This window comes from Prorops nasuta, unplaced genomic scaffold, assembly GCF_024137725.1.
Source record: "Prorops nasuta isolate Cenicafe-Biocafe unplaced genomic scaffold, Cenicafe_Pnas_1.2 PNAS00016, whole genome shotgun sequence".
Lineage (NCBI taxonomy): Eukaryota > Metazoa > Arthropoda > Insecta > Hymenoptera > Bethylidae > Prorops > Prorops nasuta.
In genome coordinates, this window is record NW_027116813.1 from 5,926,098 (window position 1) to 5,936,161 (window position 10,064).

Here is a 10,064-nt window from a genome sequence, read left to right on the forward strand (position 1 = left end):
TATTATGAATCCGGTAAAGCAAAAGTCATTCAGCATGCTAATTCCGAGATTCATAAAGTAAAATTAAAAGAATTAGATATTGTAGAAGACGAGGAAATGACATATCCTGGTACTTCTAAAGAAGGTCACCTTGATTTCAATGATAAAGTTAGAGTCGCTGAAATCAAGCTAGCAACTTTCTTCGTGGAACATAATATTCCATTTACGTACAGTGCAGAGTTGTTGACAATCTTCAAAGAAATTGGTAAGGAACCGGATGTTCTGCAATCAATGTCTTTGGGGAAAACAAAACTAAGAAATATTATTACTAATGTCTCATGTCCTTATGAAACTGCACGGATAACTACTAAGTTACAAAATCATAAGTTTTCCGTATTTGAGGATGAAACTTCAGACATTAGTAATGAGAAAAAAATGACACTACTTACGCGATATGTGGACAGTAAATCATTACGCGTGGAAGTAAATTTACTTCAATTAATAAACTTAGATGCAAGCGACTGTTCAGCAGATAAACTGTTTAAAGCATTTAGTAGCGAACTTATAAAAAAAGAAATACCAATATCACAGATAATTGGATTAAGCTGTGATAATGCATCGGTAATGGTTGGAAAGCACGGTTCTTTCCAAACCAGACTTTTAAAGAATTGTCCACGATTAGTAACAATGCCATGCATTTGTCACTCCTCTGCACTAGTAGCTTCTAATGCATTGTAACGAAATTCCCCGTTACGTATGCAAGATACCGAATAAAAAGTATGAAAGCTACCGAGCAGTGGATATTATTAATCCCTACGTTACCGACTCGTGAGATAGGCTCACGAGTGGATTATAGCTAACGTCAAGGATAGACCCCGTTGACAGGCAGAGGCCCGGATGAAAAGACCGGCGCTCCAGGAAACGATGTCCAGGTTGTCCTGAGAAGTAAGGCAGGGCCAAGCCAAACAACCCAGGCAACCTGAGAAAAGGAGAAGCGGCCTCGGGGAGTCCTAAAGGAATGACAGTGTCTATAAGTCCCCACGAGGAGGGGAAATAGAACATCGAGTCTGGCTTGAACGCTGGTTAGGCGCGTCAAGCAGGCTGCGCGAATGTCGTGCGCAGACTGCCATAGCAGTCAGTCGGAACGCGACCATGGGACTGTGCTGATGTGTCCGTGCGTGCTGGTGAGCGCGTGACGCGACACTCAGACAGCCATGGGTCGGTTCGCGTACGTGAGGCGTGTGCTATAGGCCAGCCTGCACGTACGTCACGACTGGATACCGGCCAATGCATAGTGGGTTGTGCAGGGGCGTAGTTAGCCCGTTGGAATGTGTCCCGGTGCCCTCCGTAATCCCATAGGCTTGCGCTATGGCTGGACGGGCCGCGAACATTGCCTCCGTGGTGGTCCGCCCCTGGCAGGCTCTATGCTTGGCAAATGATACCGCATGTTCCCGCACTCCTCACCACCACCTGGGTGTGGGTGGTGAGGGATGAATGCATGCCCCTCAGCAGATAGGTCTGCGAGGCTCGGACTTCCGTAAGGAACCCTCCCCTCTCTCCACGACCTAGCATACTGAGCGACCCTAGCTACCGCTACCGTCCATGTGCATGGCCGCAGGGCTGTATAAGATGCATAGAGAATGGGGTCGAAGGACCCAATTGATAACGTAGGGTTGTTGGCCACCCAACTGACCAACTGGTGCCCTGATACCGATAGAAACGGACGGGCGAAGGTAATGGGAAAACCCGTAGAGTGAGTGGCCCCTCACACTGACGGGAATAACCTGACAAATGGCGCCCAACGTGGTTTCTGATTATAGATTAATTATTCGGCGAACGAATAATCCACAAGTCCGAGAAGTTACCGGAAGTGTTGGAGTTTTTCAGGGAATAGGTGGCCCACTATTTGCTGGAGGCTCGGAAACGCTGAAAAAGCATGAAAAGATCATCTTGTTGAAAAAGGGATAAAATTCTGTTAAGAATTGATAGCCTGATCGAATTGATGTGTTCACGTAGAATTCGAGCAACCAATGCTAAGCTAACGAAAAATTGGATGAGAACCACGGGTGCAAATATAATTTAATATTATATTCGCCCGTGTTAAAATCTAACGCTACCGAAAAGGCTTCTTGATTTGGCAAGTGACAGCTGAGCGCTTGTTTGTAAACAAGTCGACCGGCTGAGCTGAGCCATGCTGCCTGGCGGAGCCCGACCGGCTAACTGTCAGAGCAGTTCAATTAGCCAGCTATCGAGATGTTGCCAAACATAATTACCGAATTAAGCGCAGAATCGGAAATTTGGCAACAGATGATAATGACTCGCTAACGTTCCGCGAGCCGGCAAGTCGCCTCACACCTCATCATACCCTGGATCCCGGCAGAACTATTGTTCTCTCCGTCTCTCTCACTCAGCCTTCCTCGCTCTCTCTCTCTCTCTCCGCCTTATACAATGGCATCTCCGAACGCCTCGCCCTCGGCTACGACTGTCGCCGCTCGCGACGCTCTCGCTCCTCCTGTGCCTATGGCACAGGATTCCTTCGATGAGGATGCCCCCCTGGCATCCCCATCTCCTGCGGGCCCTATTGAGGGTCCCGCATCCGATCCCGCACCTGTTCCCGTGGCGCAGGTTGACGTTCCGGCGGCAACCTGCGTTGCTGTTACCGAGGTGGGCGGTAGCCCACCTGTTACCGAGGGGTTGGCGAAACACCCTGCGGAGTCTGGGCAGGAGGAGCTGGGTACGCATGTACTCAGCGAATTAATGCAGCGACACTGCAGGATGCGTTCGGTAACCCCGACGCCTATGGAGGGGAGCAATCAGGGTCTTCCTAGACGTAGTCTAGTGGAGTTGCTGACTGCTCTCTTCCGAGCGGACCTAGGCCTCTACCACGAAGTCGTGGCAGCGGTCGAGGTGGCCGAGGCACCTGGGTTGAGCACCCCTGTCCGCAAGCTCTCCCGAGTGGAGCGTAAGCGGACCAGGGAGGCCCAACGGGAGACAGCGGTAGCTGTTCCGGAGACGAAGCGGCCGTCGTACGCAGCGATGGCGACCGCTAAGCCTCCAAAAGGAGCAAAGCAACCGTTGCCGCCTAAGGTGACTCCGGCAACACCGGTGAAGAAGGCGAAGCCTTCCGATCCAGTGGCCACGCGCGCTACCGGCAATTTCGGCATACGTGTATGCTGGAAATGCAAGGGTAAGGACCATCGGGTTTCCGAGTGTCCTACGCCAATTACAGATGCTTTCTGTAAGGGGTGTGGGCGCACCGGGAAAACGTTGCGCACCTGCCCTGCCTGTGGGCCGCATTGGGAGACAATCGGTCCATACGTGGCGAAAGCGGGTACGAACGTACCACGTAAGGTGATAGCGGCAAAACGCAGATCCGAGCGTGGGAAAGTACACACCCAACCACGGCCTTCCGAGGCGACTCCGAAGGGAGTTCCCCAGGTGGTGACCCCACCGAAGGAAAAACCTTCGAAGCCGCTAAAGACGAAGGCGGCTCGTAAGGAGGTTTGTATTGATAGGGTTTCGCAGGTAGTCGAGCCCTAGAAATACTCCTCCTGCAAGTTACCGAATTGTTACCAGTACGAGAAATCGTACGATCCCGCACGCTACCGTACACCTCGGTGAATTTCCCATCAATTTCCATCCTATTTTCCTTCCTTTTCATTACTTTCCTACCCATCCAGAAAAAAAAACAGAAATTGATGAGCTTGAGCCAGTAAAGGCCAATGTTTTCAGGACGAGGTGAGACAGAGACCACACGTGGACCCTCTGTCGAGAAATGATACCGGTACTGCCATCTAGCGGTAATCGACGGCAAGACGAATCAATAATTCGTCGAAGTGCTGCCGTCGGTCGTGATCGACGGTACTAGAGGTCGATGAACTCGATCCTAGTGCTGCCATCTAGCGGCCCGTAGATGAAGCAGGGCTATCGAACGCCTAGATCGAAATTCGATTAATCGAAAGGCGATTGTTATCGAGCAGAACCGATAAGTGAGAATACGAAAATCACTTAGATCGTCTGCGCATGCCCAAAGCTCGGGTGGGGGAAACCTATCCGACGGACGGCTCACGGGGCAAAACAAAATTTTGCCGGATCACTCCAGCGACAACCCTTGGACTGAGCACACAAATAACACACTATTATACTAATACGTAGATGGCTGAGTCCACAGGGCGGAAAAGGAGTACCGGGTCGGGCGACTCTGATGAGTTCGTAGAACCGACAGCTACCGATGCTTCCCAGGCAAACCTGGAGAAGATCTCGAGTCTAGACGAGAGAATGGAAAAACTGGAAGGGTCTTTCCAAGATTTCATTTCTCAAGTCCAGCAGGCTTTTGACAAGCTGCTGAAGAATAAGACTGATACCGAGGGAGCAGCAGTGGCAGCTGCTCCGGCTACCGAAAAGCGCGCTAGAGGCCGACCGCGAAAGACCGCGGCCGCTCTACCGGCATCGGCCAATCAGGGTCAACCTTTGTTGACAGTGACAAGGCCGAGCGATGATCTCGAATCTCAACCGACATCAGACGATGCTTCGGCTGAGATATTCCAGGGGGCCTACAGGACGAGGGTCCTGAAGGGAAAACCTGGAAAAGCTACCGGCCAAGGGGATGACTGTATGCCCCGTTGGCGTGTTCTCGAATCTCTCCAGAGATCAAACTTGACCTTTGCGGGCGATGGAACGGAGGCGGTTGAGAGTTTTATTTCTGGAACCGATGCCGTCCTGAACCTTCTCAGGGTAAGAGATTCCGACCTGGTTGACGTCTTTCCCCACACCCTAACAGGTGTGGCGAGGATGTGGTTTGAGGATAATGAATTTTCAACCTGGTCTGATATTAAGTCCGCCTTAACGGGATCCCTCACGCGTGCTTTACCGACAGTACAAGTCAATAAACAATTAAGTTAATATAATTCAAATGCGAAGCAAATTGAACAATCGGGCATTTGTAGGATAATGTGCCAGTCCTAACGAGTCAAACGAACTTAAAAACACTCAAATTAGTTGAAAAATAACGCTGTACCATTGTGCCGCGTTCTTGAAGAGAGGTTACTTTTGGTTATTTCCACTTCAAGTACGCGGGACAGTGGTACAGCGTTATTCTTCGTCCGATTTGAGTTTTTTTAAGCTGGATTGACTCGTTAGAATTGGCACCTTGTCATAAAGAAGCCCGTTTTTGCAATTTGGTTCGCATTTTACTTTTATTAAACGAATTGTTTATTAACTTGTAATGTCGGTAAAGCACGCGTGAGGGATCCCGTTAAGGTCTTATTTCAGATCACAAACTTGGGAGGAAGAACTGGAGACTAAGCTTCTAACAAGAACTCAGGGTGCTAACGAATCTGTGCGAGCCTATTTGCAGACTATACAGTCGTATATTCGGAAAATAGGCAGAGAAAGATCGGATTGGAGCCGAATCGCTATCGCGCACAAGAATATGTTACCGGTGTATAGACGAGGTATCGCTATACACAAAAATATGACGTATCGAGAATTCGAGCGTTTGGCGCTCAATTTCGAAGCCACTTATAGGCCGTCATTAAAATACCGTCCACCTGCCGCGCCTGAGGAAAGCTTAGTTCCTGAGTTGGCGTATACCGGCAGTCATGGAAGATCCCGAGAGTCTAGGCGACACGGTGTGCGTGCCCTAGAAGTGGATAAAACATCCAGCTCTGATACCGACGAATCAACAACGGAAGATTCGAATGATAACGAAGAGCATTTGAAAGCCTTTAAATCAACAAGGAACCGACAAGGAACCAGTTCTAAGTCGAAACCTTCGTTAGATAAGGCAGCTGGCAACAATAACAGCCGGCAGGGCTCAAAACGTAAACAACCGGGCCCGAGCGCTACCTGCTTTAATTGCGGGAAAGTTGGACACGGTTGGAGTGCTTGTAAAGAACAGAGAACAATGTTCTGTTACCGATGTGGCAGCAAAGGGGTTTCTACAGCGGAGTGCCCTAAATGCTGTTCAAAAAACGCAAAGAGGAGTTCGTAAAATTTCCTGAGAATGTTACGATACTCCAAGAGCATGAAAACATGATACCGAAAATCTTGGGTGAAAACCAAGATAATGTGATCCCGGATAATTATGTCGAAGAATATTCAGTACAGCAATGTGTGAATATTAACCATAATTATCGCTCCCGCGACTTCTCAGACCAACATGTTATGTTGGAGACGGAGAATGTAAACAAACACTCAGAGGACACAAGCGCTCGAGTGGTTGCTACCGAAAATTCGAACGATGATCAATCGGTCGATAAGTTACCGGTCGGTGATATTACTGATATAGTAATTACGACGTTTGGCGATAGATCTAGGAAACTAGCATTCTACACCACGATCACCGTACAAGGGGAAAAGCTGCGTGCGCTAGTGGACTCGGGAGCCTCACGCACGTTGGCAGGCAAGGTAGCCATTGAATTGTTTAATTCAATTGGTATACAAGCCAATAAAATAGAACCCTTAAAAGTTACCGTTGGCAACAATTACACATGTAAAGTAATTGAGTCCGCCAAGATCCCGATATTTCTTGAGGGGAAGACAACTATAGTTGACACAATATGGATGCCTTCTTTATCAAGTGATTTTATTTTGGGACTTGATTTCCTACAAGATGCTCATGTTGTCGTGGACTTCTCCACGGGAGAATGGGCTTATAAGGAAAAACTTCAAAATAAACATTGGTTCTCGAATGCCGAATCACTAAACTGTGTAGTGGTGAATAACGGCTTAATGGTTCCCGATAATGATAACGCTAAGAAATTACAAGAGTTTCTAGAAATTAAACTGCCCCCCATTTCTGGAAAACCTGGAATTTTAAAGTTACCGGCAGTCATAATTGACGTGCAAGATCACGAGCCAATCAGACAGCGAGCTCATAGGTGCACGGATAAATTCCGCCAAGCTATGTGGCAAGAGGTTGACGATATGCTAACCAATGGCATTATCGAACCGTCGCAAAGTGATTGGGCGAGCCCGGTAGTCATGGCGAAGAAAGCCAATGGCAAGGTCCGCTTTTGTGTGGACCTCCGGCGCGTTAACGCTGTAACTAAAAAGGATGCGTACCCATTACCGAACATGGCTGCGATCCTAGATGAGTTACGACAAGCCAATTATTTAACAACGCTCGACTTGAGTCAAGCGTATTGGCAGGTACCGCTAGCAGAAAAGTCACGTGGTATCACGGCTTTTATTGTTCCAGGCAGAGGCTTATTTCAATTTAAGCGAATGCCTTATGGATTACATAATGCTCCCGCAATATTCCAGTGTGCTCTGGATAAATTATTGGGTTCCGAATTTTATCCACATGTATTCGTCTATTTGGATGACATTATCATTGTCACCAAAACATTTGACGAACACTTATTATGGTTGGATAAAGTTATCGAAAAGTTAAGGCAAACTGAGCTGACGATAAATAGGGAGAAAAATTTCTTCTGTAGAACGGAAGTAAAATATCTCGGATTTATCGTAGACAGTCAAGGTCTACGCGTGGATTCGGCGAAAACAGAAGCCGTAATCACATTCCCGATACCGAAGAATTTAAAGCAAATTCGTAGATTCTTGGGAATGGCATCTTGGTATAGAAGATTCATTCCAGAATTTGCAACAGTTGCTGAACCGCTAACGAAATTGACAAAGAAAAATCAGTCATGGGAATGGACAGCCAATCAGCAGTCAGCATTCGACGCGCTGAAAGGATGTTTGACAAGCGCGCCAACGCTTGCATGCCCAGATTTTTCGATCCCGTTTGCATTACAGACCGATGCTAGCAATGTTGGCTTAGGTGCTGTTTTGACGCAAGTTATCGAAGGTCAAGAAAGAGTAATCGCCTACGCGTGTAGAGCGCTTACGGATCCCGAAAGAAAGTATACCGTAACTGAGCAGGAATGCTTGGCAGTGGTGTGGTCGATAAGGAAGTTTCGATGTTACCTTGAGGGTTACCACTTCACTGTAATTACCGACCACAGCAGTCTCCGATGGTTGCATAATTTAAAAGATCCATCTGGAAGACTTGCTCGTTGGGCTCTCGCCTTGATGGAATACGATTTTACGATCGTACATCGTAAAGGAGCTTTAAATCATGTTCCTGATGCTTTGTCAAGAGCACCGGAAAGTTTAAATGCTTTGCTACCGTCTTACGCCGATACCAAGGATGCGTGGTATTTAAAGCGCGTAAAGGATATCGAAAGAACGCCAGAAAAATTTCTTGATTGGAAACTAGATGGAGAGTTGATGTATCATCAACGACGTTCAGATTTGGCAGATGCTGAGCTCGAAGATCTTGATGCTTGGAAACTGGTGATATCCAGGGAGTACAGGCAGAAAGTGCTCGAAGAATGCCATAAGCTACCGCAAGCCGGCCATCAAGGTATCGATCGTACATATCGACGCCTTTCGATAAATTACTTCTGGCCAGGTATGTTCAAAGATGTAACGGCTTACGTCAGTCACTGCGACGAATGTCAACGTTGCAAGGTAGGACAACAAGCTCCCGTCGGCTTCATGGGACGTCGAATTGTTGAACAGCCGTGGACTGTAATATCGGCAGATATTATGGGCTCACTGACGCCAAGTAAACAAGGGTTCTCGTATGTGTTGGTAATCCAAGACCTATACACAAAATGGATAGAAGTAGCTCCACTTCGACGCGCTAACGGCAAAAAGATTGCAGAGGCTATCGAAAACTTGGTGATTCATAGATGGGGTACACCAAAAGTTTTAGTTACCGACAATGGTACCGAATTTGTAAATAAAGACATAACTGCTTTATTACAATTAACGGGTATGAGGCAAACCACGACACCTCCATATCATCCCCAGGCAAACCCCACCGAAAGGGTGAATAGAAGACTGAAGATGATGATAAGGGCCTTTCTCGATTCTGATCATCGAGAGTGGGATCAGCATTTGGATGCATTTAGATTTGCATTTAATACTGCCCACCATGGTTCACTACAAGCTACACCTGCATTTGCTAATCTTGGTAGAGAACCAGAATCGGCAAGGTCGATGCGACGTGAATTAGAAGGCGATACCGAAATCATGCAGCAACCGACAGAAAAGTGGTTGGCACGCATGAAACGCTTGGAAACACTCAGAACAGTTTTCAAGTATGCTCTCGAAGAAGCGCACGAACGACAGGCAAGACCGTATAATCTACGTCGTCGTGAAAAGCACTATGAGGTTGGCGAGTTAGTCTTAGTTCGCAACCGACAGCTCTCGAATGCCGCAAAACACATATCGGCTGCACTGAACAAACCATTCGGTGGACCGTTTATGATTGCGAAGGTTATCGGAGACAGTTGTAGAATTGTCTGATTTGGCAGGAAACGTCACTGGCAAAATGTCTACGGCAGACATCAAGCCATACAAGCCTGAGCTACCGCAAGAGTAAACCCAGACTGAAGTGCATCACTGCACGCTTGGGCGTGGCAGCGAAAAACGAACTCGTGTTCGGGCGCTTTCGGTTTCGGGTCGAAACCTCCGTTACGGAGGGGGGTATGTAACGAAATTCCCCGTTACGTATGCAAGATACCGAATAAAAAGTATGAAAGCTACCGAGCAGTGGATATTATTAATCCCTACGTTACCGACTCGTGAGATAGGCTCACGAGTGGATTATAGCTAACGTCAAGGATAGACCCCGTTGACAGGCAGAGGCCCGGATGAAAAGACCGGCGCTCCAGGAAACGATGTCCAGGTTGTCCTGAGAAGTAAGGCAGGGCCAAGCCAAACAACCCAGGCAACCTGAGAAAAGGAGAAGCGGCCTCGGGGAGTCCTAAAGGAATGACAGTGTCTATAAGTCCCCACGAGGAGGGGAAATAGAACATCGAGTCTGGCTTGAACGCTGGTTACGCGCGTCAAGCAGGCTGCGCGAATGTCGTGCGCAGACTGCCATAGCAGTCAGTCGGAACGCGACCATGGGACTGTGCTGATGTGTCCGTGCGTGCTGGTGAGCGCATGACGCGACACTCAGACAGCCATGGGTCGGTTCGCGTACGTGAGGCGTGTGCTATAGGCCAGCCTGCACGTACGTCACGACTGGATACCGGCCAATGCATAGTGGGCTGTGCAGGGGCGTA